The sequence below is a fragment of the Cryptomeria japonica genome, chromosome 9 (assembly GCF_030272615.1).
Source record: "Cryptomeria japonica chromosome 9, Sugi_1.0, whole genome shotgun sequence".
Lineage (NCBI taxonomy): Eukaryota > Viridiplantae > Streptophyta > Pinopsida > Cupressales > Cupressaceae > Cryptomeria > Cryptomeria japonica.
Window position 1 is genome coordinate 315,753,191 of NC_081413.1, and position 22,234 is coordinate 315,775,424.

Here is a 22,234-nt window from a genome sequence, read left to right on the forward strand (position 1 = left end):
TTCAGAGCTCTTCACACCCATCCATGCACTTTTTCCATATTTTACTCCAGGTACATTTTATTCAGTTTTTTGTGTTTTCACACTCTGGTGAATTGCTTGGACATATGATGTCGTGGAAACTTCTTGTTTGTGTGGGATGACTTGTTTTTGGTTGTTCTTAATGTATTTCCAGCCTTGTGTCTTTTTTTGACATTCTGAGCCTTCATTGTAAGCATTTTCCTTTTTGCAAATGCACTAAGATAAAGTGCCAGTATGCCTTGCATGCTTGGGATCTTCCACATCTTATGCCTTATTGTACTCGCACTCCATTATAAAGTGTCATGGGGGGTTTGATATTTTCCTTTGTTTGTCATCTACCTTTGTCATGTGAGTGTTCTTTCCATGATATTAGCCTCATGATGTGTGTCAAGTGAGTGTTCCTTCCATGACACTAGCCTTTATATGTGTTTGTACTTTCTGTTGCACTCTCGATGTTCCTCATTCTTCGTCATGCAATTTTAATTGGAATTCATTTCCAGTGTACCTGTCACCTCTCCCTTGTCAGCATTATGGGGGGGGGGGGGTTCTCCTGTTGGTTCTAATGCTTCCTTGGTTCATTGGAGTGAGTTATGTATTCAATATTTGTTCCTATGTACTAGGTGGATGCAGTGGTTGGTTACCTATACATTTCGATGAGATGGATCATTTACCATATGGACACCCTTTCATTCCTATTTTTGGAGGCAACCTTCCATCTTCGATTGATCAGCTCTTCAGACTTTGGTGTTTTTGCCATCTATATCTTTGAGTTCAGTTGTTTGCCTTTGTTTGCCATCTGATTCGAGTATTGTTATTTGAGGGCACTCATGCAGATTACAATCTTCTCTACCTGATCATCTTCTTTTTCAATGGAGGTTCTTCAGATCGACAGTTATTCTTCGACAGTGTTTGCATCTTCATGCTTCAATGGTGTTCTTCATGTTCATACTTTGTTCCTATTTTCTGGAACATTCTCTTGTTTGGAGGCTTCTTCAGTCCTTCACTTGTATTTCTCTCTTTAGGAGAGGAGTTTTTCCCATGAGGTTTTCTCCTTTTCTCCAGTTGTGAGAGATCTTTTGTACTTGGGTACCTCATCAGGCCTAGTTGTCGGGACCCATTGTTACTTTCATGCATTTTATTTACATGCATGTTTTAGTCCTTACTTGTTTTTAGCTACTCCCTAAGTTCATCTTAAGTGGGGGTGTTAGAGTTATCATGTATTAGATAATAGTTATTTATTTAATTATTAGTCTATTATCCTCTACACTTAAGCTAAACTTAGGCATTTAATAATATTGTAGGTATTTAATAATTATTCTATTCTAATTATTAAATACACATTATCCCTTTAGGGTTTCTTTAGGGTTGCACAACTTTAGGGTTGCATAATATCTTTTTATAAGGATTGTATTGTATTTTCTTTATTCATTCCCTCTTTGAATGATAATCTTTTTCTTCAGAGCCATTATTTCTTTTTTGCCTCCATTCTTCTCTTGTGACAAGTATTTTGCTTGCAGGTGTTCTTGGGATCTCTAAAGTTGTATTTCTCAACTTCTTCAGTTTGTGTGACATTATTGTGTGATTATGAATGCAAGTGTGCAGGATTGAGTGGATTTAGGTGGTATATGTGGGGATGGATGTTGCATGTTTTAACATAATTATTATTATCATTTCCTATGATATGGTGATGAGTGGGTGTCATTTTTTTTTCTTAAAGTCATGATACAAGGTGAGAGGAAAGGGAACTGAAAAAGGAGGAATAGATAGTGAATAATTTGGAGCCTTGCAATAGGGGGATGGATGGTGTAGGTTGATATGGATTATAGATGGGTTAGATGATATGAATGAGAGGGATGTGGGTAGGTTATGCTAATATGTGGAGAGAAAGCCTAATTTTTTATATATAGAAAAGGAGATTATGCCCCGAGGTATGAGAAACCAAGGTGATATAGTATCCTTTGCATGGACTTGACTCTCATACAAAAGGTTAACTTAATACATTTACAAGTCTTAATACAACCTAGATATGTCATCTGAGATATAAAGTATGAGGATATCCTTATGCACACAATTCCTTAGCATAGGCTCGATGGGTATATGCAAAGAATAGTTGTCATACTCATATCTACATTTTTTAATATTATAATCAAACTTGGTGGAGAATATAAAAGATAACCAAAAAATACAACACACAAAAATAATGATTATGCCTCATTACGAGTATGTACAATCATGGGTCAAAAAGATAAAAATCAAAACAAAAGACCAAATAATAAACAAGCCATGCAACCAACACATCTCTTTCCAAAATTGGGATAAATGATAGTCATGGATTATTCTTATCATGGGAAGGATGCATCCCTAAGGGCATGCATGGTTGATTTGTTGAATATGGTAGACATCTAGTGTGTTGACTAGGAGTTTTCTTTGAGGGGGTCTTGATTTAGATTGTATAAAGCATAGTTTTTAGTGTGTGGTTTGATGTGTAATCATGAGTCTAGTAAGCTCAATGTAATTCGGGTGGGGGGGAGCTCAATGCCATGGGATATTTACTCTATGTACTAGGATGTAAGCTCAATATAATGGATCATATGAAAATTATATGTATAAACCTATCTATAGCATGGTTTAGGAATTACCCCTAACATCTCACAAAGGAAATAAACTAGTAGTGATGTAAGGATGTGGTAGGAATTGGGAAGAATCGAAGATGGTTGTGTGTATGGTCGGTAGGATGAAAGAAAAGAGAATATAGAAAGTAATATACTATAAAGGAATAAATTATAGGGATAATTGTTTGCATGTCCAAAACCAAAGTCATGATGGTTTTATAAATGATAGTGTTGATGTGTGTATATGACGGGTTGTGGAGCCTGCATGGTCTAGAAAATTCCCTTCAAAATATTTAGTACTCAAGACGAAGTGAGTATGGATGGAATGAAGGGATTAAGTGTGTGGGATTATGGGTGCGATGAAAGTTGAATGTGAATGATTGATCGTAATAATGTATGATAAGATGGGTGGGAATAATGAATCTGTAACATCGTAAATTGTACCCCATGCAATTCCATGTCACACAGAAACCTTCACTTTAAGCTAATTAGAGATCTTATTCATCTCTTTGTCCTTTTTTCCGCATGGATTGCCTTGATAGCTCAAGATTTGGCCTTTTCCCGATCACATTGGCTACTTGACTCTTAGACACTAGCACACTGCAAAGACATTTGCGTGTCGCGCCAACATCCTGCGAATATGTCAATCTGCAGGTGGCCATTTGAGTGTTACGCATGTGCCTAGAAGATTTGTAATACCTTTGTTTGCGGCCACTGACATCAAGATTCTTCCCTAGGCTCTATATCTTGACCACGGGAGCCTATTTTGGGGGCTTCTAGATCATTTGAGAATTGGGGGAGACTACTACATCCTTTTCACAAGTTTTCTACACATTCATGTTGGATTTCTCATTCCATTTGTGTGCTACTATCATTGTCATAGATTGCTCATCTTCTCTCCAACAAAATTGCACATTGTTGGTGTTAAAGGGGAGTCTCTTTTTCCTTTCACATGTTGCATTTATGTTTTCTTTATCTCCATTAGCATATTATTATCATTATCTTTATCGTCATTTCTTTGTTTATATTTTGTCCAATCCATTATCTTGGTTGTCCATGGAGGTGGAAACACCAAAACGAGGGTCTGACTGTGGCATGCCTCTAAACACAAGCATAAGATTTTGTCCTTCTAGTTTGTGTGTAGGTTTTTCATTGAGTGAGGAGAGTTATCTTGCTAGAAGCTTCATAGCTAGACCTTGTGTGAGAATCTCCTTCATTTTTTTCATTCTTCATCGATACTACTATTTTCATTATATTTGCATTGCTAAGGATATTATTGTAATACATCAAAAACTTGTCCTTTGTGTTGGCATTTTTGATGTTTATGTTGTGATTGTCATTGATGGACACACACTTGCATTGAGATCTCCTTTATATGTATGATTTAGAGCACAACTGGTATTTGTTCCAACTGGTATGTTGTATTATAGTCTTTAGACTATTGGTGTTTTGCAGAATGTGTTTCCCGGTATGAAGCGGCATGTTGACCCCAAGCGGTTCATGGATCCCAAGCGGTACGAGGGATTAAAGCGGCATAACACATTTTTACCAGTCTTCATTTTTGTCAAACCGACAACCGGCATTTTATATGAACCGGTAATACTCTATGATGAGTTACCAACCAACATTTTTTGATGAGTTACCATCCACCGATTGTTTGACGGTGTCGACACCTAAATAGTGCTTTTTGTGTCGTGGTACCAAGTATGTCTAGGTTCATTGAACCTAGGAAATTGTTATGTAATCCTATTGGACCGACATGAAATCAGATTCCTTTATAAGGACATCATGTCTAGGGTTTTAGGTTGTTGATGTGGTTGTAGCAAAAGTTTATGTTGTTGCTAGGGTTTAAGGTGGTTGAGGAGTTGGAGAGAATATGAATGTGTATAAGACTGAAGTAATGCTGGAGTGCATTAGGAACGAGCTATCAAGGATCTAACTGAGCAGTCTGTGCTACTAGCGAGATCAAACACTTGTTGATTACTCACATCTTTGACAAGTCTGTAGCCCTTAACCAGGTAGGCCCAAAAGCCTTTTGTAAATCCTCTAACAAGGTGGTTCACATCTGTGGATCTAAAATTCTCTAGCAAGGTAGTCTTTAATCAGACTTATCTCCTAATAGAGATTGAGATTCCTAACAGGATATGTTCTGGTAAAGAACATTGTAAGACCTTAACCGGTCTGGTTCCTATTCTGTAGATAGTTACTTGTGAGTTCCATCTCACCGTGGTTTTTCCCATTTGGGTTTCCACGTCAAAATCTCTTGTGTTATGGTGTTTTTTCTTCTGTGGGTGAATGCATTATTAGCTATTTGGTTTGCATGTGTGTTAACTAGTTTGTCTGCTAAACTGTTTTATCGGTTTATTATTAGTCTTGCAAAGTGTTTAAGTGCAGAGATTTTTGGTATACTAATTCACCCCCCCCCTCTTAGTATTCATCAATTGGTATCAGAGCCTACCTTTCTATAAGTTTAACCACTTGGAAAGAGATATGGGGGAATACTCTATAAGGGAACTTACACATCGGCTCACTCAGTCTAAGCAATCCTATGATGATCTTATGGTCAAATATAAGGCATCTCAAGCAAAAAGGAGAGAACATGCTAAAAAGCTGATGGAGCTATCTGAAAATAGTTCTTCAGATGAAGCAGACATGGAAGCCCTAATTGCAGAAGTAAATAAGTTGAATGAATCAAACTCCAACCTAAGAAAGGAGTTGGAAGGACTGACTATCCGGATGTGTCAAGAGCTTGAGAACCAGAGGAAAGCTGAAGATCTGGTGAAAGAAAGAGATCATGAGATCTCCAAGCTGAAACAAGAGATCAGTGCTCTAACTGCTCAACTCCATGCAAGCAAAGTGGAAAAGGAAGACATGCAAGGAGAACTGAACATTGCCATCTCTAAGAATGAAAACCTGTTGGAAACAAATGCTGCTATTTCCAAAGAACTCTCTGAGTCAAAGGAAATACTTGCTAAGTTCAACAAGAGTACTGTCAAGCTAGAGCAAAAGCTTGAATCTGCCAAACCGATCAAGAATACCAATGGACTTGGTTATTCCGGTCATGAGGAAGGTGAGACCTCTGGTACAAATGTTGGAATGTCAAAGAAACAACTGACATCAAAGGATAAAGGTAAGCAAAAGTTTAAACCTGTTTGCTTCAACTGTCTTAAAGAAGGACATACTGCAAATGTGTGTAGGAGTAAGGCTTACAACAATTTTCCTTATTTCCTAAATGATAAGCTTAGATCCTATAGATTCAACGGTAACTGTTATGCATGCAACAAGTATGGGCATAGAGCATCTAAATGCAAGTCAGTTATGAACAACATTGATAGATATCCTTAGAGGACCCAAGGAGCTGGTCCTGAACCTTTTATGAACTAGAATCACAACCGGTTGAATGCCTTCAATCATCAACAAAGAAGCGGTGGCTATCAAGTGGCAACTGGATGGAGAGAAAACTGTATGGTCTGTCATGGTCATGGTCACACTGCTACAACATGCAAAAGGAAGAATGGAAACATGAACAATGGACCTTGGAGAGCACCTGGATTGGTCTGCTATCACTGCAACAAACTGGGTCACATTGCTAGATTCTGTAGATCAAGAAAGAACATATCTGATGATATACCGGCCACTCCGGAAGGAAACATTGATGTTGACACTGTTCAAGCGGAAATGAACAAAACCTGGAAGAAGAAACCAGCGGTGTTACAAGAGGAACCGGTTTCTGCACCTAGTGTGGAAATCACGGAACCGACAAACTAAGCTTTAGAAAAGCTTAGGGGGAGCAAACGACAAAATGTTTCGAACCCCCGGTTTACACCGATAAAAGACCTTAACCGATATGTGATACCTGTCGTTTGGCAGAAGACCGGAAATGGTAAAAAGGCAAATTAGGGTTTACACCCTAATGGAGGAGCATTAATGACGGTAGGTGAGGAATATGCTTAAAAGCATTTTTCAAATCATTTCTCACTATCAGTTTTCGAGCGAAGAAAGTTTTTCAAAGAGTAGAGCGATGAAAAGGTGATTTGAGCCGAGATTTTGAGAAATTGAGAAACCACAAAGGAGATTCAAATTCAAACTGCAAATGGTCAAGTGGAGAACACAAAGCGATGATTCAACAACCGACAGAGTGTGAAGTGAAGGAGAATCTGCAAGCCCTAAATTCACATGTTTCAAAAGGTATTTCTCAAGTTCTTAAATTTTCTATCATGGCTTCCACATCTCATACCAGTTCTAGTGCATCTGTCGAGTCTGCAAGTTTTATTCAATGAAAGTCTAAGTATAATGCCCTATCACAAGTTTCGGCTGGTGTGATAGTAGAAGAGGGAATTTCTGACTACATAGATTGCAAGATTGAAGACCTAGGGTCTCTAGCTATCCACTCCCAGTTAGGTTTATTTTGTGGAAAGGATAAGAAGATCAAACCGGAGTATAATATTTTGGAGAAGAAGAAGCTCCACAATGTTGTTTACTTCCTGGAGTATTTCATAGAGGATCATATAAGGATCATTCTGAGCAGAGTCCATGGTGACAAGATGTACCTGGAGAGAACACATGATATCATGCTGCAGGAAATTCATGCAGTCACCGATTTCTACAACACAGGGGAAGTACTAGCCCTAAGGATGGTAAGCAAAACTGAAATGTCTAAGCTCACTGGTTCAGTGAGCAACTCACGAGGCATGATAGTCAATTCTATCAAGGATGATCTGGTTAAGTATGCCTGCATGAGGTCTATTTATAGTATTTCCAAGGCTAGGGGTGATGTGGCAAGAATCAACGGTCAAGATTGATCTGAAGATATCAATGGTTAAATTGGAGGAGGATGGCAAAGGGGGTTGGATTAAAGGGAACATCTGTCATCTCTATGGTGACAGGTGTCAAGAGGCTTCTAGAAGGAGTTAGATGAAAGGGAACACTTAGTGACAAGTGTCACAAAGGCTCTAGAAGATGTTGGATTAAAGGGGACATGGTGGTAGGTAGAATGGGTTAGGTTTAGGAGTGGTAGAAGTTAGGAGAATTTGAATTTAAAAATTCAAATAATGGGAAAAGGCTAATTAATCTCAACAACTCATGAATTTGATTTGTTTTAATTAATTAATGATTAGAAGAAATGAATTTGGATGAAGGGAATTAATTAATTTGAATTAATTAATTAAAGGGGATGAAATGAAATGAACCTATTAAATAAATCCTTAGATTTATTAATAAGTAGATGAAAGGGGAAAATTTAATCAAATTGCCTAGTGAATTCAATTAAATTGGGGAGGAGGATTAATTAAATAATTGCTTATTTAATTAATTATCTTCAGACCATTTTTTAGGCGTATACACCTTGCATCCACCTCTGGCTAGTCCTCTTTGCCTTCTTATTATCACAAAAGCCCGCTTGATCTGACTATCCTTAACACTATCCTTCCCCAAGTGGTTGAAGCATTGAAACTTGATTGATTCAATAGAGAGGGTGATCCTAATGTGCATATTGATTCATTTATGACCATGTGTAGTGATTACCACAATTTGGATTTTGTCTTGCTTAAGATTTTCTCGTGTTCCCTCAAGGGAACCACGTTAGAATTGTATAGCTCATTACCTGATCATTCCATTCAAACATTTGATTAGCTCATGGATTTGTTTCTCAAATGGCTCCAATCCAAGATTGGTATCAGGGTCACCATCATAGACCTTGTTCATTATAAAATGGAATTGAATGATAAGATTACTGATTTTATTTCATGATACAAATCTATCTCTACTAGGATCCCCTTTGTTCCACCAGATAGTGACTTACAGAGAATATTTATCAAAAATCTATAGTTGACATTGAGGGAGAATTTGTCCTTTAATCAATATCAAAACTTTGCTATCCCATGTTCTACACTCACTAATTACCAACATATGATGACTCAGTTCAGAGAGTTTGCCCTGAATTCTCATGCTGGTGATTTTGGGGTCATGCCCACGGAAGGGTCTAGAAAGGCAAAAAACTATGGCTAATATCATGGCTACACCTTAGATAGCTACTAAAAAGAAACCACAACATAATAGGGTCTTCACCAAATTGAATAACTCCTATTTAAGCATAATGCATAATTTATTAAAAGATAATCATATAATCCTTCCAGAAATCTGACCTGTGTTTGACAATAGACCATACCCTCATTGGTATGGCATTTCATAATTCTATCAATATCACCGCATGCCTAGACACGACAATGAATGTTGTTATAGTCTTAGACATATAGTCCAAGACCACATTGACAATGGAGCTATTAACGTCAATGAAAGAAAGCACAAATCTAATAAATTTGTTGATAAGATGAATAGTGAGTTGCAGATTTCCACAAATCCTTTTCTATCACATTCATCTAATTTCATCTCTACATCATCTATGGATCCACTATAAAATGAGGGTGCTTATATTAACATGGTTATTATCACTCCAATCTCACATCCCAGTTAGAAGACAAAAGTCTTTTACATATCATTCACCCTTCTGGATTCCCTATATTGTGGAGAACCTGCTCCTCTATACATCCCTGCAAAACTCAATGGTCAAAGTACTATAGGTGTAATGGTTGATCATTTGTGCAGAGTCGACATCATCACAAAGGAGATCTTGTTTGTAAATGGATGACATAGGTTGAGATATGATGAGTGTCGTGCTACTTTGAGAACACATAATGGGTTGTCTCTTTCTCCTTTGGGCAGTATCACCTTGACGGTTCTCATGGTACCTAAGGCCATTTCAACTACTTGAGATATGATGAGTGTCATGCTACTTTGAGAACACATAATGGGTTGTCTCTTTCTCCTTTGGGCATTATCACCTTGATGATTCTCATGGGACCTAAGGTCATTTCAACTATGTTGTCATCATTCCCGAATCAGACCTCTTTAATGTTAAACTATGTATTCCTTGGTTGGTAGCCATGGATGCAATCCCTTTAGTTATTCATAAGTGTTTAAAAATTCTTCATTAGGTTTCAATGCATGTCATTCAAGATACTGGATATCAATCACTAGTAGCCCATGGGGATTTTTTGTTAGATCACTTTCGGCCTGCTCTAGTTAGGCCTATTCTTCCCTATGGAAACTTAATGTATAAGGCTTATTATCAATTTAAAAGGGAGGAGTTGTCTTCTGAATCGATTCAGCTTGGCTATTTGTTTTCTCCTCCTGCATCAACTTCTGCTCCGTCCATTCCTGTGTTGTAGCAGGTAGTGCCTTCTAACCCTTCTTTGTCAAGGGTTGAGATTAAACTTGTTCCTCCAAGTAGATCTCCTTGTTCACCTAGGACTACACAACCTCCACTTGTTTCTTCCCTTCCTACGATTGCACATAGTGCAGACAAAGGAAAGGCACTTGTGCTATCAAATTCTATGGCCCGCCCTCCTTTTGAGATCTCGATCCTAGCAAATATCCCTCATCCTATTTGATATAAGAAGGGGAATCACTCCCCTCGTGCTCATCTATCACTATTATCCCCTACATCATAGCCTCTAAGGGCACCCCCTATTCCCTCCAATTTCTCATTGAGCAAAGCGAGGAAGGGCGCCCATAGTCATGAACGTAGTGCCTATCTCAGGGGGACCTCTTGCTTCATTAGTGGGGCCTTCTCTTATGCTAAACATGGTCTTGGAGGACTCTCGTATGGAGCATGATGCTTTAACCCCTGGTCCCCATCTTCAGTGCAATCAACGCATGCATGAGCGTAAGCATCATCAGTAGGTGATGACTTGGGAACATGATGTTGCTTTGAAAGATGATGGTGCACCTTTGGCATCCATTCTTGTTACATCTATTCCTATTACTTCAGTAGTTCCAACATCTATATAATCTTTAGTGTTGTTATCGGTCGCTTTTAGAACTCTTGATGAAAACCACCCCAAGAAGGTGCAGGTCTTCATTGTGTTATCCCTTGAGCCACCTGTCATCACGTCATTGCCTAATTTACCTATGTTGTCTCAACCATTGGATATGTTGCACACACATGTGGTCTCTAGTGCTACTTTGCTTGGTGCTCCTATTTCATAGCTGCTTCTTCATCAGAGTTTTCCTGGATTCCTCTAACCTACTACGATTAGCAGGAGGCTTATGCCTCCTTCACAGCTTAAGTGCAAGTTTGAGCAGGGCCCCATTCCAGAGTTTCATCGACACAAATATACTTAGGTATGTTCCTCAATTGTATCTTTGATTGATTCAATGTATGTTTCTTTGCCTATTTCTATTTTTGTTGTTGAGAAGGCCTTACCTTCTCCCGAGTTTGTCATTTCCCCTCTCACTAAGGCTAGCAGTTTGACTCTTGTATCACCTCCTCTAACTACGTCACCTACTTCCTCTATAGGGGCATGTTTGTTCGACTCTTTGGAGGAGATCTTGACGTTGTCTATGATCTTCACTTGGTCACTGACTCTTTCCTCTTTTGAGCTTATGGATGTGAATGTTGAAGTTGCCTCATCCCTAGCTCTAGCTATTGGTGAGGTACATGTTGCTTCCCTTGTGGTTGTTCCTCTCCTTTCTCATCCCCCCTCCCCATATTATCTAGATTGGGAGGACGATGATCTCCTAAGGGATGAACTCTAGGACAATACCCTTATTATCTTATAGTTAGAGTGTGTGCCTATCTATGTTCCCCCATGCTTTCTTTACATGTTTGTTCCCTCCCGAAGGACACAAGTTACTCTATTGGTGCTTGGAAATGAGAGGTTGACTCTCTTTACAAGTTGTGCTCTCCTGGAGGACCCGAGTTACTCTGTAGGTGCTCAAAAATAGGGAATTTTCTATTGTGCAACTTCTATTTGTTAATACTTTTCTTCCCTTTGTCATAGCTTTCTTTTCAACATTCGAGGATGATGCAAAGCATTGGGGGCATTTAGGCCTTCTTCCATGTTGACCTGCATCTTTTTTCTCTCTTTGTTTTTGTGTCTCCTTTAGATCTGAGAACCTCGACATTATGATAAAACACGCTTCTACATCCACATAATTTTTCTTATTTTACTCTACTACTATGTGTAGACGTCTAAAACTGGTCAACACTTGCGGAGTCGTATTTTAACATTGGCGCATTGCCTTATTTCAGGGTTTTTGCGTCGCGTTAACATTTCTCCTATGTTATGCACATGGTATCATTTGCGAGCATCGAGTCCTTCTTCTTCATTCTTCATTTGTCTCGCTTTTGAATTTGGTCTTGTCGATAACAATCTTCAGTCATGATTTTGGTCGATCTTATCCTGTCGCATCAATATGCGTGTTCATTTGTCATCATTTTGGACATCGTCAATCCTAATCGATGATGGAATTAGGATTTTGTCCTCTTATCAATCTTATCATTTTGTGATCAATTTGTCATCGATCGTTGTCATTTTCAATCTTATCATTTTGCGATCGATTTGTCATCGATCGTTGCCATTTTCAATCTTGTCGTCTTGCGATTGATTTGTCATCGATCGTTGTCATTTTCAATCTTGTCATCTTGTGATTGATTTGTCATTGATCGTTGTCATTTTCAATCTTGTCACTTTGCGATCGATTTGTCATCGATCGTTGTCATTTTCAATCTTGTCGTCTTGCGATCGATTTGTCATCGATCATTGTCATTTTCAATCTTGTCGTCTTGCGATCAATTTGTCATCGATCGTTGTCATTTTCAATCTTGTTGCTTTGCGATCAATTTGTCATCGATCGTTGTCATTTTCAATCTTGTCATTTTGCGATCGATTTGACATCGATCGTCGTCCTCTCAATCATGTCAATTTGGATCAATTAGTCATTGTTCCTCATCAATTGGCGCATTTGTCAATCAAATCATTTGTCAGCATTGGTCTTTTATCAAGTCAGAATCATGATCAAATCGATCTTACATCAAGACCTAATTGTCGTCCTTGCATTTCTAATTCATCTTCTAGGGTTTTTATGATTTGTTCATTTAACCTTGTTAGTCATTTTCCCTCTAGGTTAAATAATTTATTTATTTATCCTAAGTCTTCTTGTCACAATTAAATGTTTATTTAATTGGCTAACTAATTTCTCCTCTCTTTGTGAATTAATTAATGAATGAAAAATTATTAATTAATTTACCTAATTTTCCAATTTACTAATTTCTCCTAATTCTCTAATTTTCATCAATTTTCTAATTTCCTAATTTCTAATTCATCTAATTTTCTATTTTCTCTAATATTTCTCCTAATTTCATGGGAATGACATAGAAAATTTGTCATAATTTGTCATAATTGTCAATCAATCCATTTTGACATAGCAATTTGTCATAATTGTCAATCAATCAATTTCGCATAGAAAGTGTCAATTTTGTCATAATTTGTCATATTTGTCATTCTTGATTTGAAATTTCCTTTCAAATCTCTTCATGCTAATCTTGTCATTTCTCCAATTTGTCTATAGATTGGATGAATTTCTTCAATCAAAAGGTTGAATCAATCACGCTTCTAGTACCCTTATGCTGTCGTCTCATCTTGTCAATCTTGCTTTCACATTATACTTATGCACTTGAAGGTGAGATCCACAAAACAAAGCTATTTGAAGCAGAAAGAAGGACAATGGAGAATTCTGGAGGAGATATTCACATTTGTGATGGCTTGCATTTGAATTGAATGTCTTTTTTTTTATGCATCTCTATTGAATGTAATTAGGATTTGTCACTGCATTTTAGTTTTCGTGATTGAGCTAGTCCAATTTGCTATTTGCTTTGATGATTTCCAGATTCCTATCTACATTAATTGGTGAACCCGACGTGAAATTAACCCCTTAACCATGCTTTTGAGTGCTTTTGAGCTGATTTGCAGGTGAAAAACCCAAGAAATAGGGTAATTCAGGGCTCTCTGGGCACTTCTGCGCCCGTGTCAAAGGGATCTGCAACTGTGTTACTACATTTTGTGCCTGTGTTACTGCATTTTGCGCCTATGTCAAAGGGATCTGCGGCTGTGTTACTGCATTCTGCGCCTGTGTAAGACATTCTGCGCCTGTGTAAGGCTAGAAATAGAGGTAAAAATCAGTGTCTTTACTTGCAAATTACTTTGTTTTGCATTCTGTTTCTGCATTTTGGTTTTTCTTTGGTACTGATTCTCTGTGCAGCACCTTGGCATTACGCATGGCAAAGACAAAAATGAAACTACTAACAAATCTTATGCAGGTTCCCTAGTCAAAGACCAAACAAATCAAACTTCTAACTTAGTGATTTTGCAGGTTGCCTTGTATTCCAACAGAACTTTGTGTTTGTGATTCATAATTAGGCACCTAGTATGATTGCTAAGTAGGATGGAATGAACATGTGTTTGCTTTGATTGTCGAGTTTGACATTGGACTAGGAGAGTATGCTCTCATCCTTCTTAGGGTGATCAGAAATCCATATCTTCGATACCATTCTCATGGCTCGGATTGTTTGTTACCTTTAGAGGGCCTGCCTTCCCGACCATTTGATTTCTTTTGCAAGCAAGTGGCAATCATCAGAAGGGAATGACCCAAAGTGAGCACAGCCAGAGTACCTTGGCATTCTAACTCACTATAAATAAATACCTGATGGGCGAAAGCTTTGAAGGAAGGGTTACGTGGGAATTGTAGTTACTTGGGAAGTGATGACCCTTGAACTCTTTCTCATATCAACATCTAAGTAGGACCTCACGGTCTAAATCGTGCTTGCGCGACTACATTTGTTTGGTATCTTGGTGGAATTATGTCTCAATCACGCTTGCGTGACACCAAGGAGTAACACTTAACAGAAATCCTTATTAAACACCTTGTATTTAGAGGCCAAAAATCCTTCTAGTTGCTTGAGAAGGACAAGTTCGGATACTTGGAAGAGATACTAAGTTCGCCATGGGGAGATTTCCATGGGGACTGATGCTTGGCTGCCCTGAGAAGTGAGTGCCATGGAGGGGAGCCCGTGGGGTCAAGCATCTATGTATTCTCCTTGAATCTCATAATGAGTCTACCTCTCAAGTACCTACTGTCCTTGCCTACCATAAGAAATGTGTGAATGAGCATGATTGTCTTGAGTCTAAGTTAAAATATCTTGTCTTCTTTACTTGTCAAAATTTGAGTTGTGTTTCATTTCAAAAACAAGACAAATTGATTCAAAACAAGGTTAAACACAAGAGTATTTCAGTCAACATAGGTCAAAACACCTTCAAACATGGTTGTCAAACATTTTTCAAAATCTTGTCTCAACATTCATGTCACTTAGATTTAGGTTCATCCTAGGTTTGCATTTTGCAAATTCATTGTCAATTACCAAGGTTAAGTTTCACCTAGGTCATACTCCTTTGCATATCAATAAGGGTCATCCATTTGCATGTGTCCTCTAGTATTAGAGTAATACCATTTCATAATTCAACCTTAGGTTTTGTCTTAGGTTGACATTGTCATACATTTGCATTTGCATCCTTGTCCTCATAACATTAGGTCACATTTGCATACCCTAGATCTCTTCATTAAGCTTAGGTCATTATCATGTCATATTAGGGTCATTTGCATAGTAATTGTCCCTTTGCATATAGTGTCAAAACTAGTTTTTGTCATACTTGAGTAATCCAAATCTTCGATAAACCCTAAGTTATTGTTAGGAAGTCTAGACCTTATCAAACTTTTGTCATCCATGTCATTCGGTCAAACCTAGCTTAGTATCCAAGCATGTAGGGGAGACATTGTCATTTTATCCTTTTGTCACTCGGTCCTTTTGTCCTTTGAGGTCTAGACATCATTTCAATTTCCTAAGGGTCTCATTCTTAGATTTGCATTCCAAAAAGTTTGTCAAAATATTGAAAAGCAACAAAAACATAGGTTGCATTCTTGCCATAGATTGCATTTTTGTTTATTTAGTTTGCATTTAGTTGCATATCATACATCATCCTTGAAAAATTCCAAAAAAATATTGCATTTGCATAGTGACATGCCTGTTGAAACAAGGTCAAAATCTAAGAAGATGGGCGAACCAACATATCAACCCATTGACAACGTATCAAACTCACAGTTTCAACCTAGTCAATCATTACAAATTGAAGGTTCGTCAAACACATCATTACCACCATATGGAATGGTTCAACTTGGACCACCTCCATTATATGAACCAGTGTTTGTACCCATGAAACCAGGACATGGGAGTGTTCCACTAGCACTAAGGGGAAATGCACCTTTTGATTGGAATCAACTGAACCTGCAACATGACATTCAAACTCAAACATTATATGAGGAACAAACTCTTTCACAAGGATTTGGTTCAGATCAAGGCATTCAACAAGAAACAAATCCAAATGTTTTACCAAATTCTTCATCAGATTTCGATGCTTCCGATGATGTTGATATGTTCCTTAAAGATCCTAAGATGACAAAAAAGATGGATAAATTCTTGAACAAGGTCTTTAAGATGTTCCCACAAAAATATCTTGACATGATGAGTAATGTGACCTCTTCAAGTGAGCAAATCAATGTACAAAAACAACAAGGCGGTGAGCTGTTAAGTTTCTCTCCACATCCAAATGAAGAAAATGTGCAACAAGAAACTCAACCTACCTTGATGAGTAAACGTGCTTCAAAGGCATTGACAGTGACTATTCCTCAAAAGTCACCATTTGAGACAATAAATAGTCCATTATTTAACACAACACCTATAACACAAGATCAAATGAAGACCACACAAATATTGACAGTTGTCTCTCAACAAGAGGTGGTTCCTCACATGCATAAAATTGGATCAAAATCTAAGATGCAAGAAAGCTTCACGAATGGAATGACTGATCTCACCAATGTCCAAAATAATTCCACAATGCAACAAAGTTCCTATGTCCCATTAAGTTCAATATATTTGCCAAACACTCAAGTACCTGTTATGAAAACTATTGTGATAGATCCTTCGATAATGGCGACACAAAGAGCTACAGATAGTGGTTTGCACCAACAACAAATGTTGCAACAATTGAGTAATACACAAAAGGTACAATCGAATGTCCAAACAAACAATAATCAACAACAACAGTATCGCATTCGACAACAAGTTGCAGTGCCTTCTGCCCCTTTACAAGTTAATGCAAACTTGCAACCACCACAATGGCTTGGACAAACAACACAACAAGTCAATGCAAGTGCCATACCCCATCTTAAGGAGAAACAACAAAAACCACCCAAACAAATTTTTTTGCAAATGATGGGATTTACACCGAGACAACAACAATTGGCACAAAGTTAGCAAATTTTGATTTGTTAGCATCAACAACAACATGTGCCTCAATATGTGCCAAGACAAACAAGCTATCATACTTCACAACCGCAATTGACGCCTGTGCAATATCAACAACACCCTCAATTGCAATATCAACCTAGGCTACAAATGATGATTCCACCACAAGAAGCATAGCAACAAGGTCAATATCAAGGCATGGCACAACCACAACAACAAGAGGTGTAAGAACATTATATGTCGGAGACACCAAAGACGATAATTTCAGAGCATCAACAACCGATCGGAAACACGATGTATCGACAAAGAGTACCTGCCAGGATTAATGATGGACCTCCAAAATCTAACACAATTGTGCAACAGCTTGAGAAGTTGCAATGACAAGTCGACGCATTGGAAACCAAAGGAACAAAGAAGTTGTACATAGATCAAGATTTATGTCCTAATCCATTTGACAAGAGCTTATACATGCCTCCCTTCCCTAAGCATTTTGAGGCACCTAATTTTGAGAAATATAAAGGGAATGGCAATCCAAAAGATCACATTCGAGCATTTTTCGCGGCGTGTACTGAAGTGAGTTATGAGGAAACATATTTAATGAGCTTATTTGCACGAAGTCTCACAGGACAAGCCATGGATTGGTATTTGCATTTGCCAGGAAATATAAAGACTTGGTCGGAATTGGCTCAAAAGTTTATATCTCACTTCGCATTCAACATTGACAGTGACGTGACCATGTCAGATTTATGCAACACCAAGCAAAAGCAAGGTGAACCATTAGTGACTTTCTTGCAATGATGGCGAAGCTTGTATAGTCGTTCTTCCCTAGATATACCTAAAGAACAACAAGTGAACTTGTTTATCCAAAATTTGGTCCCAGAAATGATGTATGAACTCAAATTGAAAAGTCCCAGTACTATTGAGAAACTCATTAAGAAAGGGATGAACATTGAAACTGCTCTTGTAGCCAAGGGAATCATTAAGCTCAATAAAGACAGTGACAACACAAACAATTCAGGGGAAAGAAATAGATTTTGGTACAAAAACAAGAATGTCACTAATGATGGAGTTGTTGACGCAAGAGCGGTGAATGCAAATCAACCCCCGTTCACAATCAAGAAATTGAGTGCTCCTAATATGTCAACTATGGAAAAAAATCAAACACCAGCGAGCAATGTTACTCAATAGCCGCAATACCAACAGCATACTCAACAATACACTCAACAATATAATCAACAACAAGGTCAGCAACAAAACCAGCAACGAAAACCTTTCCGATCAAGGGATGGGCCTCCTCGACAATTTACGCCATTGGGAGAGCCTATTGAGTCAGTAATGAAACAATTAATACAAGCAAAATTTATCAAGTTACCAGATATGAAGGCAGAACCATTGGTAAAGCCGCATTGGTGGAATGATAATGCCTATTGTGAATACCATCGATCAAAAGGACATAAAACTGCATCATGTTTTCAATTGAAACATATGATTCAAGACTTGTTAGAGCAAGGAGTAATTGAGGTAGATCCGCCCAACGCAACCTCTAACACTGATCATACAATTTTCAAAACTCCTTTGCTTGATCATGACAAGGGTAAAGCATCTTCTTCAAACTCTACCCAAACAACAATTTATGTGAATACTGGTTATAACAATGTCATCAATTGTTTTCGAGCATCAAATGAGTATGTTTCCACCCTAAGAATAAAGGGACAAGATCCTTCTTGCGCAGTCACCACTCGTTGATCCAAAATAGTCCTAAAAGGAGCTCCTGCAACTCCTCCCAAGTCAACTTCTACAAGTCAATATAATCTCCTAGATCATCTGGGAAAGACACCTGCACAAATATCGATCCTTGAGTTGTTGAAAATGTCCCCTATACATCGCGGAGTCCTAGATAAAGCTTTAATTGAGTCCACTGTCCCGACAGACATTGATGTTGACCAGTTTCAAGCCCGAATAGGACATCTAGCTGTTTCCCAACACGTTGCATTTTATGATAATGATATTTCACCTGATAAGCTCCCTCATAATGATCCTTTACATCTTGAAGTCTTTGTCCATAATTGCAAAATCCAACGAGTCTTGATAGATGGCGGAGCGGGTCTTAACATCTGTACCTTGAGAGTGGTCATTGGTCTTGGTTATACAGAAAATGATATTGATTCTTCCAAAAGAATAACAATCAAAGCATATGATGATGCTGAGCACCCATCTAAATGGATAATTACATTGCCTATCAGAGTTGGTCCAGTGACAGAAAACACTTTCCTGTAGGTCCTAGACCTCGATCTCCCTTACAATATGATTCTTGGTCGTCCATGGATCCACGCAATGAAAGTAGTTCCATCCACTTATCATCAATGTTCAAAATATCCTTACAATGGAATTGAGATAACAATTCCAGGAGATCCTAATCCATTTCAATTTTGTGCTACTCTAAAGGATTCCCCGCAGCAGCAAGTCCCAGTTAATAGAGAGGCCCACTCACATAGTTATTTGGATCCTAATGAATTGTTAGAAGCTGTCAAAGGTAAATTGAAAATACAGGACCAAGGATGTGGAGAATATTCAATGGCTCAAACATTCCTCATCGGGAATTTACCAATATCTCCAAAATCACATGGCAAACCACATTTGTTGCAAAAGGAACCTAAGATAGTCATTCAACATCAGCCCCCCACTACATTTACAAGATGGGGTGAACTTGACAAAGAAACTTTGGATGATGATGTCATAGATTGGCTTTATAAGGATCCAACTGAGACCCCACCTGTCAAGTTGCCAGTGGAGCGGTATGGCAAAGGATTTACTATGCTGCAGAAGAAAGGATATGATGGCTGCAGTGGCTTAGACCCTGACAAGAAAGGAAGGCTAGAACCTATTATACCTAAGATGCGACCTCCAACTTTAGGGTTAGGTTTTGTACCATTGCGAATTGGACCCTTGTCTACCAAAATGACCACGTGTAGAAAGGGGCGTGACTCTGATGATGAAACAATACCTGAGGATACTCGACCCGAAACTGATTCCAATGAATGGGAGTGGAGTTCTTTTTCTTCTAGCTCCTATGCCCTTGACAATGTTTTCCTTGACCCTGATGATTTGCCCATGGAAGACAAACATGAAATAACTCCCCCTCCTAAAACTTGTCCTAACGCTTGGATAGAGTCATTCTGGGACCCAAGCTCCGAATAAGATACGAGCAGTTCATATAGTGATACCACAGATGTTCACATCTTTACCATTTCGGCCCTCTCCCTCCTTAAAACCGATGATGACATGCCCCTTGTCTATCCGCAACTTATCCAACATGACCAACAAGAACCACTCACATTGGATTGTTTTCAAAATGACGAAGCAATTGCAGAATTTCTTGGACTACGGGAAGGCATACCACAAGGTGATCATAAGGCAGGATTTGCTATTGACCTAGATTCTACAACATATTTTGGGGAGTCAACTCCATCTTCCAGTCATAAAAATGAAAAAAGAAACGAAAAAGTACAAAATCAAAAAGATAAGTCTTTGAGTGAAAACCATAAGGCACTCTTTGATCTTAAAAAAGTAAAAATAAAAGACGTACCTGCGGGTGAAAACCTCTCTGAGGCACCCAAAGGTGGAAGATTGGACGTACCCTCGTCAAGTCAGGATAAATCAACATTGCTTGTGGAAATGATTGAAGAAATAAATTTGGGTACACCTGATAACCCTAAGGTCATTCATTTTGCCGCTTCTCTATCAAAATAGGAAAAGATAGATTTTGTCAATTTCTTTCTTGAGAAGAAGATCAGTTTTACATGGTCCTATGCAGATATGCCTGGCCTTGATCTAGAATTAGTCCTTCATCACTTGCCATTAAAAGCAGATGCCAAGCCTATCAAACAGAAACTCAGAAAGATGCATCCCCAGGTGGCTCTCTTGGTCAAGGTAGAATTAAAAAAATTACTAGATGTGGGCTTTATCAGACCCATTGATTATGCAGACTGGATTTCCAATTTGGTACCAGTTAGCAAGGTAACTAGGGGCATCAGAATCTGTACGGATCTTAGGGATCTCAATAAAGCATGCCCTAAAGATGATTTTCCACTGCCAAATATAGACATCATAGTTGACATGACTGTTGGATATGAGATGCTCTCATTGATGGATGGTTTCTCCGGCTACAACCAAATTCGCATTACTCCTAAAGATCAACATAAGATAGCATTCACCTGTGCTTGGGGTACTTACTACTAGAATGTGATGCCCTTTGGTCTTAAAAATGTTGGAGCAACATATCAAAGAGCTATGACGACAATTTTCCATGATTTCATGCATACTTTGATGGAGAACTATGTTGATGACTTATTATGCAAATCTGTCACAAGAGATAGTCATCTAGCCATCCTGGGCCCAATCTTTGACCGAATGGAGACCTACAAGCTCAGACTCAATCCAAAGAAGTGTGTCTTTGGTGTCACAGCCGGCAAATTACTAGGGTACATTGTTTCTCACAGAGGCATTGAAGTCGACCCTGCCAAGGTTAAAGCAATAATGGATATGCGTCCTCCTTCCAATCTCTGACAACTAAGAAGTCTGCAAGGAAAGCTACAATCAATCCGTCAGTTTATAGCTCAATTGGTAGACAAATGTCATCCATTCCAGCATTTATTGCATAAAGGAGTCGCTTTTAAATGGATTGAGCAATGTCAATCAGCATTTCAAACTCTCAAGGATTATCTGTTGTCGCCACCTATTCTAATGCCTCCTATAGAAGGGAAGCCATTTATATTGTATATTTCTGCAACTGAAATGGCACTAGGAGTTCTCTTGGCCCAATAGGATGAGAACAACAAAGAGCGAGCTATTTATTATATCAGCCGGACACTAGTGGGCTATGAGTTGAATTATTCAACTATTGAACATGCATGTTTAGCAGTAGTCTTTGCAACACAAAAGTTTTGACACTATATGTTAAGTCATCAGACATTGTTAGTTGCAAAAATTGATCCCTTGAAATACTTGCTTAGTAGGGAAGATTTGACAGGTCGCCTAGAAAAGTGGGTTATGATCCTCAGTGAGTTTGATATTGAGTACATGGAGTGAAAGGCAATAAAAGGACAAGTCATAGCAGATCAACTTGCAGAGGCTCCTATTTATGATGATCATCCCATGTTGACCGATTTTCTGGATGACTCAGTCTTTGCTCTCACATCTTCTAATGAATGGAAGTTATACTTTGATGGATCCCATACCAAGTTTGGGTCTAGAGCAGGTATATTGTTTGTCACCCCTCAAGGTGATGCTATTCCCAAATCCTATAGAATAACTTTCCATTGTACCAATAACATTGTAGAATATGAAGCTCTGGTCACAGGACTCCGAGTAGCGGTCCACTGGAACATCACACATTTACAAGTCTATG